The sequence below is a fragment of the Dermacentor andersoni genome, chromosome 4 (assembly GCF_023375885.2).
Source record: "Dermacentor andersoni chromosome 4, qqDerAnde1_hic_scaffold, whole genome shotgun sequence".
In the NCBI taxonomy this organism is placed as follows: domain Eukaryota; kingdom Metazoa; phylum Arthropoda; class Arachnida; order Ixodida; family Ixodidae; genus Dermacentor; species Dermacentor andersoni.
The window spans coordinates 51257930-51272055 of record NC_092817.1 but is presented as its reverse complement, the minus strand read 5'-3'; the positions used below and the strand labels follow the sequence as shown (position 1 = coordinate 51272055).

The following is a 14126-nucleotide window of genomic DNA, read 5'->3' as shown; positions in this document are numbered from 1 at the left end:
CTGTACTTAAAACAATCGTTATAAGAACGCGGCACAGGAATGTACATGGAATGGCGATGTCTTGATGTCTCATTAGGGTGTATTGTAAAATATGGTGATGGGTTGATATACAAGTGGCCACGAATTAAAAGGTAAAGAAACTGCAGCCTATCTACCTTAGTGCAGTATACTAAACTTTTAAGGTTGGCTAATTTACATAATTCGGTTGGTGAATCAGTTCGGCGATATTTATTGAAAATAAAACGGGAAGCAAGTTTCTGAACTTTCTCAATTTTTAATTTGTTAGCCGCAGTGTAAGGATCCCAAACAATTTTGCCATATTCAATTACAGGTTTTACAAGGGTGTTATAAGTGAGTGTTCTTACATAGGGAGTTGCATTACGGATTTTGCGTCTTAGTGCCCAAATTGCTTTGCGTGCCTTGGAGCATACATTATCTAAGTGTGTATTCCAGTATAGGTCAGAAGTGAAGGATTAAGCCGAGATACTTATGCTGGTGGACTCTATTAACTGGTTTACCTGCAATGGAGTAAGGTTATATCATTATATTTTTCTTTCTAGTAACGACATAATTACGGATTTGTCAGAGTTAAGCACCATCTGCCACTTAGCGCACCAGTGTTCTATTGCATGCAGATTAGCGTTCAGTTCTTCTTGATCAGTTGGGGTCATAATTGTTTTATATACGACACAGTCATCAGCGAAAAGTCTGATTGGGACCGTGATAGCTTTTGGGAGGTCATTTATGAAAACCAAAAATAAAAGGGGCCCCAAGACACTTCCCTGTGGAACACCTGAAACCACAGGGGAAGAAGACGATTGAAAACCTTCGAGGTGTAGAAACTGTTCACGGGAGGTGAGGTAGGAAGAAAACCAGTGTGTTATTTTGGAGTTCCTGAATATAGCATTAATCTTTAGCAGCAACTTTGGATGGGATACCTTATCGAATGCTTTTGAAAAGTCCAAGAATAATATGTCAGTTTGGCCAAGGCTGTTTATTCCCTCGGAAAGATCGTGAGCGGTTTCTATGAGCTGGGTAATTGTAGAAAGGCCTTTTCGGAGCCCATGTTGAGAAGGATGAAGTATGTTATTATTTTCAAGATATTCCATAAGGTGTTTAAATACAATATGCTCAAGCAACTTAGAACATGTACAGACATGGCAATACCCTTAATATTAAAGACACATCTGTTCAATAGAGTCTGTGTTTATCAATTGTTATAATGGCAGGCTGTTCCAATCTGTTAATAATAATAACTGTCAGACTTTTCAAAGTAGTGATGTTGGCTAGCTTACTTGGCTGACTTATTAGCTGGGACACCATATATACCAAGTGTTTCTACGAAGATTTTAAGTTAAAATTTTTAAAAATCGGCCGCATATCACATTTCTAGTCCTTGAGCTGGTCCGCTCGAAGAGACAGACATTACTTGCAGAAATGGAAATGCATAATGGACTAACTATATATAAAAAAATAACTATTTAAGTTTTTAGCTAAATATTTTACGGCACATATTGCAATTTATAAGTTACCGTAACGACCGTAAGGCGCCTCTACTCGAAAATAATTCTATGGATGACATCATTTTCCAGATATGCGCCTCAAACAAAACGCCGTTTTATGCCTTGAAGCACAAAAGTAACTCGACCGCCTAAACGTATTTCTTCGCAAAGTTCGGAAATTAATATCTCGGAACTGGTGTGCGTCATCGTGAGAATTCGTTTTAATTGAATCCGCCTTCCCAACTTCCCCTCTACAATTTTCATATAGCAAATATGTGCCGTAAGATAGTTAGATACTTAATTAGTGCATTTTTATTAACCAATTGATTGTACATTTTGATTTCTCGTGCAGAATAATGTCCGCCTGTCTGAGCAATCCACATCAAGAATTGGAATTCTGCTATCTGCCACAGCTGGCTAAAAAAAAAGAAAAATTATCTGAGGTCTTCGGCAGAAACACCCGGTATCCGCATACGGCCGCTCCGGTGTGGCGATGCAAGCTACGTTGCTTGCTGTGCTTTGACATTTTACTCCGACTACGTCGCCGGCCTTCACCGCCGCGCGAAAGCTGTTGTGGAATTCCCCTTAACGGGGCTTCACTGTAAAGCGAAATAAACTATGACGTGCATGCCGTGGCATCGTGTGTGCAAGGCGAGCCACGTGGTCTCTGACCCTCAGTCCTATATATACGGATACAAATGGGTCACAGTTGCATACTTCTACGCCATGGCAAGCGTATCCGCATAACCAAAGCACACGCAAATGTACGCATTCCCCGCCTTCGTCTCGGAATTTGCGAGTCACGCAGGAAACTGACGAGGAAACGGAACCTCTCAAACTTGCGCTGAATTATGCCTGCCTCGGTGCGTAAAACTACGCAGGAGTTGGAACGTTGGCGCACTTCTCGCGGGGTGCGCGGTCGTTTGCGAAACGCCAATCCCCACTGGCACGAGGGATGGTTTCCGACAAGAGCGACCACCGTGGAAAGCGGTGCGCTTTTCCAGTGCGCACCGAATGCAGAGTGCGCACCAGCGTTCGCGCCTTTCCTGGATGTACCGTCACACTTTCACCGGCAGGTGCGGATACCAGCAGAGTTCTCTTGGCCGTTCGCAATGATTTAACGTTCGGCGCTCATGCCATGTATTGCGGCCGATGCATCCAACGAGTACGAGGTCTGTTAGAAAAGTATCCGACCTTTGGCCGAAGAAAAAAAAATGGCATAACTGAAGCGTTGGAAACCTAATAACCCTCAAAGTAGTCTCCTTGGGACTCCACACACTTCTCCCAGCGGTGCTGCCACTGTGGGAAGCATTCTGAGTAGGCCTTTTTCGGAATGGAGTTTAGCTCAGCTGTCATTGCAGCATATGTCCTCTCTTGTCTGAAATCGCGCTCCTTTCAATGGTCTCTTGATTTTGGGAAACAGCCAGAAGTCGCAGGGGGCCATGTCAGGAGAGTAAAGAGCCTGTTGAACTACAGGAGCCTGGTTTTTCGCCGAAAAATCTGAATCAAGTGCGAGGAATGTGCAGGAGCATTGTCGTGATGGGTGCGCCAATTTCCTGTTGACCACAACTGCGGTCTCTTGCACTGCACAGCATCACGTAGGCGACGGAGGACATCCGCGCCAATTTCCTGTTGACCACAACTCCGGTCTGCTGCGCTGCATAGCATCACGTAGGCGACGGATGACATCCCTGTAGTGATCTTTGGTGATCGTTTGACCCTGTGTTGTGTACTCGTGGTGTACCACAACGCGGGAGTCAAAGAAAGCAGTCAGCATCACTTTGACGTTGCTGCGCACTTGGCGGGCCTTCTTTGGCCTTGGTGACGTAGAATGCTTTCACTGTGACGACTGGGATTTGGTTTCCGGGTCGTACCCGTACACACAAGATTCGTCACCAGTGATTATGGTGTTCATGAAGTCGGGGTCACTGTTTGTGGAATCCAGCATGTCCTGTAAGACTTCAACACGAAGTTGCTTTTGCTCCACCGTGAGCAGCTTCGGCACGAATTTCGCCGAAACTCTCTTCACGGCCAAATCTTCGGTCATAATGGAATGTACAGAAAAAGTGCTTATGTCCACCTCTTCTTCACTTTCTCGGACAGTCACACGACGGTCCCGCATCACCACAGCGTTCACTTCGGCAATGGCCTGGTCATTTCGGCATGTTGATGGCCGACCGGAGCGTGGCTCGCTCTCCACCGATGTGCGCGGCCGTCTTTAAACCGGTTGTGCCACTCCTTAATCTGTGTGCTGCTCATAGCATCGTCACCGAAAGCCGTCTGAATCTTCCGAATGGTTTCCACTTGGCTGTCGCCCAGCTTCTGGCAAAATTTGATGCAGTAGCGCTGCTCCAGTCGCTCCGCCATTTTCCCTGTAATAAAAAAACGACGAGAGCACTGCGCACTACCCCACTCAAACGCTGCGTGGCAGCGACTGACGCTATCGACAGGCGGAAAAAAATTAGCGCATGCGCACGAAGGTTCAAGGTCGGCTGACGCAAGCGGGCTTGTTTCATATCCATCAGGTGTTAGCAAAAAAAAAAAAAAAGTCTGATGCTTTTCTAACAGGAGGCTCGTATGCTGCAATGGCAGTGAAGCGGGATAATTTGACCATTACGGCGATTGCGGCACACATACCACCTCGGGCTACATTTGATATGGATAGGCGCTGCAGGACGTTAGATGGAACATCTGGACCGCACATAGTGTAACTGAGGACTTCAACGCGCATCTCCCCGCCTAGGGCGGTATAGGAGGTCTTCAGACGCGGTCGACGCCTTTTCGACATGTATAGTACCTCGAAATAACCTGACATTTCTTAACGACGGGCAGCCAACCTTCTTCAAGAATGACCGATCGAGCGCACTAGACGTCACTATGAGCTCCGCGCAACTTATGTCTAAGGCGACCTGGTTCCCAGACATCGAAAATCATGGCAGTTACCACGTGCGGACTTACATCTCTTTGGGCTGTCCGACGCGGTACAAACAACGAAGGACGGTTCGCTGCACTAACTTGGAGGTATAGAAGGCTACAATTGAGGATTCAGACCTATCTGGGTCGTCGTGCGAGGAGTTTGTTGGTGCGCTAAATCGAGCAAAACAGAGTAGCACTAAACATCTGAAACCACCTCGAGCTCACTCAACGGCCGACATTGAGTGTGAGAAGCTCCGGGCGGACCTTCTGTTCCAAACTTGGTACCAGAAAACCGCTGTCAAAAATATGGAGCACTGTGCGCGGCCTAAAACCCCGCCAACTTAACTACATCCTTTCAGTACTGTTGCACTATCTCGTAACAACAGCGAGTTGGACGTGGCGGAGACTTTCTGCTCCAAGATCGTTGCCGCAGCGGTGCTCACATCTCTGCCCCAAGCTGCTCAGGATGTTTCGGCAACAGTGAGTACTATTGCAGCAGGCGAGCCTTTCTCGATCATGAAGCTGCTTGGCGCGTTGGCGTTGGTGAACAAGGCGACATCTCCTGACCCTGACTGCGTCAGCTATGCCGAGCTATCACGTTTAGGCGACAAGGCAAAGATGTGCCTTCTTACCTTATTCAATGCCAGCTGGGAGAGTGGCCACTTTGAACCTTGCTGGAAACGAGCTCGTGTTATCCCTGTCCTCAAGCCTGGCAAGTCTCCAATAGACGTAAACTAGTCGTCCGATCGCCTTTCTCAGTTGCGTCGGAAAGCTTGTGGAGAATATGGTTTGAGGCGCATGGACTGCTTGCTGGTGAGCATGTATGTGTAGCCTCCGCAAATGTCAGGGTTCATAAAGGGCCACAGAAGCATAGACAACTTGATTAGCCTTGTCAACTGCGTAAAACTCAACAAAGCGCGACGCAACGTCATTATCGGAGTATTCCTCGACATCAAGGGAGCATTTGATAACGGGACTCACGAGGCTACCTTATACGCTCTGAAGTTCGTTGGAGTTGGTGGTCGTATGTACCGCCGGATCTCAGTCCAGCTCACCGATCGGTCAGTCAACATGTCCACAAAAGAAGGTGGCGCAGCTCCGCACACAATGCATCGAAGAGTTTCCCAGGGCGGTGTTTTAAGTCAGACCTTGTTTGACGTCTCCCTTGTTGGACTGGAGAACTGAATTCCCACATTCGTGGAAATCTCTTTATATGCGGATCACATATGTATATGACGCTGTGGTCGCCACAAACGTGTGCTACGAGCAAGATTGCAGAAAGCTATCAAAAGTATTGAAAAATTTCTATTCGCACGAGTTCTAACGATGTCACAAGAAAAGTGTGCCGCAATTGCTTTCAAAACTATAGGCGTGATGCCTCATGGTACACGTTAGATGCTGGCACTCTCCCATTCACTATGTGTCAAGTCCTAAGTTCGAGATTTAAAAAAAATCGGGAACAGAGAAGCGATGAAGTCGGCAATATAAGCGGAAACTAAACCATATGCCACATAAGCGTCTGCATCTATATCCAAAAACCAACGCAAACGAAGCAGTCTATAATGTGGAGGTATTCTGCAAAGCTCGAAACCGGTACGTGTCCACACTCTCATTCCACGTCCGAGGTCTTCATGCTCACGCTCCCAGCATTGAAGCTCATCACGTGATGCTCAAAACGGACATCTTCGCGCTGTCAAAGACGTGGAGCCCGGAGCGGATAAATAATTGGAAGCGTGAGCGCGCAATGTAAGTGTTTTGGCATGGCAATATACAGGCTGTTTCAGCGACCACTTAAATTATTTTTTTTGTTGCCTGTGGTAGATAGCACAATTTTAGTCCATGAGCTGGTCTACTCGTATAGGCGGAGGTTGCTTGCATACACAAAAAAAAAATGAAATGCATAATCTACTAACCAAAATTCATTCATTAAGTTTCAACTAATTACCTTATGGAATATATTTACGATTTCTAGCGGCTGAGATGTCAAGGTGGATCCACTTGGAGCGAATTCTCTGAATGACATCAGTTTCAAGATATTGGTTCCCGAAGATTGCGGAGAAATGCATTGATGTTCCAACTACTTTGTGCTTCTGTTTTTTTCATTTCAGTGCCCCCCCCCCCCCCCCCGCACGCACACACAAAAGACACTGTTGCGGCGCAGCGAATTGTCGCATGGTGAAAGTTCGATTTGTTACTTCTTCTTTTGCGGAAAGTAATGGGCCACGGGACGCTTCTGTTCCGGATATTGTTATATTATTGCGATAGCAATTATATGGACACTCCAGGCGCATTCCTGCCGTCGCCGTCATGTTTCGTATAAAGTCCAAGGGCGATAACATCGTGACCGCGCGCCGCATCCTGTATGTGCGAGTGAAAGGGGGTGGGGGGATGGCATGGATCAGCTTACGATGGTGGCTCAGTCTTGTGTGCGCAAGGGAGAAAAGCGGGGAGGAAGCGCGGTGCCTTCTGTCGCGCGCGGTATATCGGGGGAGTGGAGGGTGGAGGGGCGGGCCTTAGGATTATGTGATCTGTGAATCTGTGATTGCGCAACATGTTTATTTGCCTTGTTTCACCCATTATATACCATGACTTTTTCTAGACACGTAGATTTATTGGAGACATATACGTATATTTAAATATCTTATTGCGAGGTTTTGTGTATACGTGCCGTGAATTTTGTTGCCAGTGACACTTTTTTGCCCTCTATCAAGCTGTTTCTTCACATTTGTATATTCCATCGTATCTTCGCATTTCTAATTTACGAGGACGAGTCAAATGAAAGTGAGCCAACCAACCCCGCGCAATAATGGTTCTGTTCATTATCTGCGAAGCATGCGCGTAGCACACAGACATCTCTCATTTACAAAAGTTACACGTAGGTGCGAGGATAAAGGTTCTTTAATGCTCTCATACACTGGGTTGAACATGGTTGCGTGCCATAATGGACGCTCCAAAAGTTCAACCGCGTGGTGTCGGTAGGTTTTTGACAGCTGAAGATCTTTCCTAAAAAGAATTTAGTCGCCGTATGGCTGCCGTGTACGTTGAACATTGCATTTCATTTGGCCACTGTGAAGCGTTGGAGCAAACGGTTCAAAGAAGTACGTGAAAGTTGCAAAGACGATCCAAGACCGGGCCAAAGCCACCGTGTAATCAATCACCCCCAACGCAACTGCAAACGATGATGAGCTGATTAGACAAGAACAGAGGATAAGCATCGATGAACTGGCTGAGCGTGTGAACATCAATCACAGTTCGTTTCATACCATAATTCCTTAACATCTCGGTTATCGGCTCTTGTGTGCGCAATGGATGACCAAGATTTTGAACCACCGCCAAAAGATGGAGAAGTTCGGCGCTACCTTGGGGACTTATCTGATCCGGTATCACAATGAGGGTGACGACTTCTTGTCTGCAATTGTGACCGGGAACGAATCATGGCGCCACTACTACGAGCCTGAAGACGGCAAAGCTTCCAGTGGAAACACTCGAATTCACCACTCCCAAAGAAAGCAAAGGCTGTCATTTCCGCCGGAAAGGTGTTGTTAAATTTTTTTTTTCGATCGTCAGGGACCTATATTGATAAAATTTGCTAAACCTGTAGAGACTATAAAGCTTTTCCGATATATTAAAACGCCGGATTGGCTGCTTGTCTCAATCAAGAACAAACGGCGTGGAAAATTGACGAATCGGGTCATCTTGCTCCACCAGAATGCCCGTGCCCACGTCGCTGATGTGGTTAATACAAAACTGGCAAAGTTCAAGTGGGAAACGCTGCAACATGCGCCATACAGCCCAGACCTGTCACCTTGCAATTTCCTCATTTTGGGGCAATTGAACAAAAAAAAAAAGCTAAGGGGAACCAGATTTGTATCGGACGATGACGTGAAAGAGTCAGTTACAGATTTATGAAGCAGCAACCCAAGGAGTTTTATGAGAGGGGAATCACGCGACTCGTTAGTCAGTGGGACAAATGTCTAAATGCTCATGGAGACTACTTTGAAATAAAGTACCCCGTTTGTCATATATTCGCATTGGCTCACTTTCATTTGACTCGCCCTCGTATATTTTGCAGAACTCCTGCTTTTTATATGCGCCCTTTGTTGCGACTATAATTTCGGTGCAATTACTTGCAATACACGACCGGGGACGGCTGCTTATGAGCAATAATTGGAACAAATGACAGCGTGACATTTCCCCTGGCCATTGTATATGTACAATAATAGGCGGTGGTCCCGGGTTCGAGTCCCGGACCAGGACGAATTTTTCTTCAACTATGAGGCTTTTCTTTCGAGGAACCCGTATGGGTTTCCTTTGTAGCAATTGCTACGAACGGGTGGATGTCTGATTTTCCCTTTATTCAATAATGTAAACAAGGTTCTTGACTGACAAAGTTTCATTAAAACATTTGTCCTCAACTTTTTCATTTCACGGCCTTTGTATTTTTCATATCAGCGGCATGCACTGCTTTGCTGGTTTCGAACTGATATAGTTCAAAAGTTCGTGTGATAGTTTCTTTACTTATCAAATGGACAAAAAACATGGAAGCATTGATGTCAGTTATTTCGGACAAAATTTTTGGGACATACGAGTGTATTATTTTATGAAAAAATACATATTTTACTTGTCTTGACAGTACGCAGCATTCAAGAATTCGTTTGCAGCATCTTTCGCAGTAGCAGTGCAGTTATTATTCATGTATTTGATCCCTCAACAAATTTATAAGGAGGATGCCGAGCTGCACCGTTATATATATGTGAACCACAAGTTTTTTATAAATTGCCTGGTAGATAGCACAATTCTAAACCTAGTGCTCATTACTTCGACAAGAAATCAAAGTGTTTAACTGAAAAATTAACTTAATTACGATAATTAAATGTTTCATTAATTACTTCATTGCACATATTTCAATCTACGAATTATGGTGAGTAAACAATTATAAATCGCGAAACAGAAAACGAGGAGGCGGGATTAAGAGAGAGGTAATCATAAAACATGTTTTTCTACATTTGTACAAAACACAGGAAATTAACTCTGGAATATGTCAATACAGGCAGAATGCCTTTTGGAGTCGAGCCTTGGGACAGTCTTTATTGCAGCAAGGCCGGGTAGGAAAAATGCGGAATGCTGCCTGGTATATATTTGCGGCCCGGAAAGTTGCACATGAATCAGAAGCTCTGGGCAATGTATAATGCTATGGACCAACTTACAGAGGAACAAAAGGTCTGAATTTGATATATTTGATATAGGGCTGGACTATGGTCCCCAGAATAGCAAAAGCGGGGCTAGAAAATAGATATAAATTAATTTTGGACCCGTTCAATGAAATAATAATAATAATAATAATAATAATAATAATAATAATAATAATAATAATAATAATAATAATAATAATAATAATAATAATAATAATAATAATAATAATAATAAACTACAGTGATGGCGGAAATTATGGAGAGTTGCAGGGGAGTTTCCGTCCCGCACCATGTTTAATTTACATAAGCAGCCTGCGTGCTATCATCGATGTCCGGGTGAACATCTACAAATGTACCCGTAGCCACAAGGCGTGCTACGAGGCTTCTACTGCGCTAGAGGGTGCAGCAGGCAACAGATCTTACGCGGAGAGACACGTGATGTACAGACACGCTAATTCAGACTGACTGACCAGTTTATAAAGCTGCATTGCTTACTTGAGTGCCAAGCTATATAAACGAAATTTAATGCCGCTCGCTTTCCCGCTCTTCCTGGATACCTCATCACTCAGCTTGACATTTCGTTGGCGTTCGCATTTGTCACGCCATATGTGTTTCTGACTGCAGCTTGTTCGTCCATAGCTTACTTCACCTTTCACATTAGGACGAATAAAAAAACAACAACAAATGGATGAAAAACAGCAGGGCACGTTGTATCCCCGTAGCAACTACTATAAGATGTCTCAAAAGCCGGCCGAGAGTGCGCGTACCGGCTGCATATTTTCTCGCCCGCAATTTTTTTTTCTTCCTTCGCTCTCTCCTCTCGCGGCCCCAGCAAAGGAGGAAGGAAAGGCGAAACGCACCGCTGCCTAAAAACTGGCCCTACTGCGGGGCAGCAAACGCGCGAAGCCGTTGCCGCGGCCGCGCTCGACTACCTCGAGCACCGCGCGCGCCGCCGCACCATCTCACCCCAAGCAGCGCACTCAAAATACGGGACTGAGGTGCGGCATCGCTCCGCCAGGGGCCGCTGAATGTTGTATCATCTCTCTATGTTTCATTTTTTTCTATCCTTACCCTCGGCCACCTCCAGCACACCAAACACTACGGACTTCCTCCTCTCCCACGCGTCCAAGCCAGCCAAAGCTTCCCGTGCGTGCATCCACCGCCGTTTGTTGTGTCTGCTGCTGCTGTTGCTGCTCCCCCTGGGCCGCCGCAGCCGTGCCCGTCGATTTCGTGTTTGAGGAGCCAGCCCAGACCGACGACGTCGCGACGCCGTGGCCGCGGCACCGTCCGCTCCTTCGCGAGGTTGAGCAGGGGGGCCTCATTGGGCTATACGTGTATCGTCGCGTCGTGGTACGATCTGCCTGCTTCTCGACGCGTCGCCGACCTTTCCTCCCATGGAATTATCGCCGGTCGTCGGCCTCTGACAGCTGGGTGTATTGTTCTTCGCGGCACGGTGAGTACACACTTTCTCCTCCCTTTGACGCGCGTCGCAACTCTTTCACATTGCCTTTCCCCTGCTCGTGTTTACGTATTTCGTTTCAGAGAAATATTTGACTCGCTTCGTAGGCGAAGGTTCTAGTATATTTAAGGGAGCAGCGTGTCGGCTCCGTGGGCGAACACGCCTACATCCCCCGAATATTCCCCGTTGTGGCCGAAACTGTTCGCCCCAAATATGCGACAATTTCGCGTGCCAACTTTTCTTTGCGCTCGTCACGGCCTGCACGCCTACAATTCCGCACCAAGAGAGGGAAATATTTGACGCGTTTCTTGTGGTGACAGCGAAGACTCCGAATCTTTTGAGAAGCCCCCCTCTGTCGCTGGAGAAAGGCGCTGTTTGTCCTCGAGCGGAAAAGGCGACTTCCGCAGCTGAGGCCAGCAGACTGGTGAAAAACAACGCGTGCAGTTGCTGGCCTCGCTGGGCCCGACCGACCGACTCGCATAGGAGGTTACGACCGCGCGTCAGCAGTGGCGGTGCGCGTGTTTGAGGATGCGGGGAGAGAGGGCAAAAATTAAAAAAAAAAAAATGTCCTCGGGCCCAGTATATCGCCTTGCCAAACGTCGCTCTCTCGTCGAGGGTCGTCGGCTTATTGCGATATGTCGCTGCCTACAGCGAAGCGCGCGCCGGATATGCGGCAGTACGTCGTTATCAGCATCGCACTGGGCAGTCGTGCCTGCCGTGCTTCCTTTCCGAGAGGGATGCAGAATGGAGAGAGGCACACGCGCGCCCTTTCCACCGATCCAGCGCGCGTGCAGAAGACGCTGGAGACTGCGGGCGCTAATGGTTTTTCCTGGTTAACAGATAGCGCGCAGCCGCAGCAGGGAGCGATTCTAAGTAGCGCACACTGCATTTTCTGAAGATATCGCTGCCGATTGCGATAACGAGATCGAGGTGGAGTATGCATGCAAAGGTGGCTTGTTACAGCAAGGCGACGTGTCATCGAGATATGATGATAGGACATTCACGCGCGTTAGCTGATTGTTGTACGAGTGTTACATGAAGGATGTCGGCAGATCAAGCGGTATCACCGATTGGAGGAAAGAACCGTGCTGCCGAATAAAGTGAGAGCTGCAAGCTAATTTCGGAGATATTCCTTCTGTATTACATTTCCTTCGTAACTGTAATAATGTCTAATAATAATAATAAAATTGATTGACTGATTGATTGACTTTTAATTTTTTTATTCCTTATTTTTTTACGCTACTAGCAATTACGGAATATTTCGAAAGCCGAACTCGTGCTCTCGCTTGGCGGCTGCGAAGTTTCGCGGAAGATGTGCAAGTTGAACTATAAGTGGGCCAAAATTATATAATGCATAGGAGTGAGCATGTCCGACTTCAGCGTCTCCCAACCGCAGGAGCATTCCTTGGAGGCATTAGAATCGAACGCTCAATCACTTTCACTAACCGAGCGCATCGTTTGTTGAATCGCGGTCAGCGGGTATATCCGCGTTATGTGGGGCAGAAAGAATGTAGGACGTCTATAGAGATGTTCTACTTCGAGCCCTTGGGCAAGTGTCTGAATAATACAATAGGAAACTTAATAAATATCTGACCATGACAGAAAATTTGCCGACGCTATCGCTCACGGCGGTTGAGCGCGTTTTGTGTGTGCGCTTGCGCAGTACCGCACAGCGCTTTAAGGACGGTCCCTTCAGCGTTCACAAAGCGCTTGTGTCACGACTCCAACGTTTATGAGCGCTACTGACCCTGCCTGCCAAATAAACCGAGTGGAGAAAATGAATTTGGGGTCTGCGCATTCGCAGTACCGCCAACCCAGATGTATGAGTCAAGACCAGAACATAACAAAGTGACACACTCGACATGGTCTGTCTGCTGAACGAATTGAACGTCGCCCTATCGAATGTCACCCCACTTTTATCTGCTGATTGCGCTCTCATCGTAATTATTGAAAACGGTTTCTGTTGCTGGGCGATTCTTGCGCACGTACAGACACATCCGCTCTGCGCGACCGTCTGCATCACATATATATATATGGAATGTGTGTGTGTGTGTGTGTGTGTGCGTGTGTGTGTGTGTGTGTGTGTGTGTGTGTGTGTGTGTGTGTGTGTGTGTGATGGCGTCGCCCAGCTGCGTTTTCGATTTAATTAGCATTTGCCGGTCCCGGCTGAGCAGTGACATGCTCGGCGTGTCGGTTCATTTCTGCGTTCCTGTTCAGACCATCTGCTCTCATACGTGGTGTGCGGCGCTCTTCTCAACTTTGCAAGCCTGCGCAGCGAAATTACTACCAGTCGGTGCGTGCACAAAGGTGGGTATAGACATTTACGGAAGGCCACGGGCGTGGTTCTCTTTCTGTTTTAATTAGTTAGCAAGCAGTCCGTTATCTATTAATAATTATTTTTGCCTTACAAAGCAATCGGCGCAGTCAGCGCGACACTGTTCTTTTTTTTTTTCCCCTCCGAGTGACTAAATTCTTCACAACTGACACGTATACGTACTCCTCAGCAGTCGAATACACACATGACGAGTGCGATGGTGGTCTCTGTGCACGTAGTTTCCCGAAAATACGACCGATCGGCGCCGTCTCTCACATTTAGACTTCGTCAATTTCATTCTGTTACCGCGCAGTTCGCTTATGATGAACGCGTCAATGCATTTTACTTCGATTTCACTCTTCTCGTGAAATATCCGCTTCAGTGGCGCAACACTATGCTACATGCAGCGTTGCTATTGTGGCATCGTCATCTTCACCATCATGATCATCATCATCCACTTTCATCGTCATCATCATTATCGTCGTCGTCGTCGTCGTCCGGTGTTAAGCAAAAAGTCAGGGATTCGGTGCCCGGTCGTCCCCGTCAATGGATCAGCGGCTCCATGGCCCTTCAAAAACTGAGTACGAGTTCGCGCATTCGATTAGTACAACGGGCCAGTCGTGCCGCAGACTAAACGTGAGAGTACTGAGATTTTCGTGCATGTTGAGGGACACTAAGGAGAAATTTTTTTTTACTTATGTTAGTACATTACCCTATATTACAATTTTTAAAAAAAATTAAAA

The 14126-nt window shown here is 46.7% G+C and overlaps 1 protein-coding gene across 1 annotated transcript in view; it reads left to right on the top strand.

Moving 5' to 3' along the window:
- Positions 1-10692: 10692 nt before the first annotated feature.
- The window catches only part of LOC126537142 (uncharacterized), a 104183-nt gene continuing 100749 nt past the window's right edge, over positions 10693-14126 (top strand). Inside the window, exon 1 of the mRNA XM_055073738.2 lies at positions 10693-11063. The gene's annotated coding sequence lies outside the window, so the exon portion shown is untranslated. The remainder of the gene's footprint in view (positions 11064-14126) is intronic.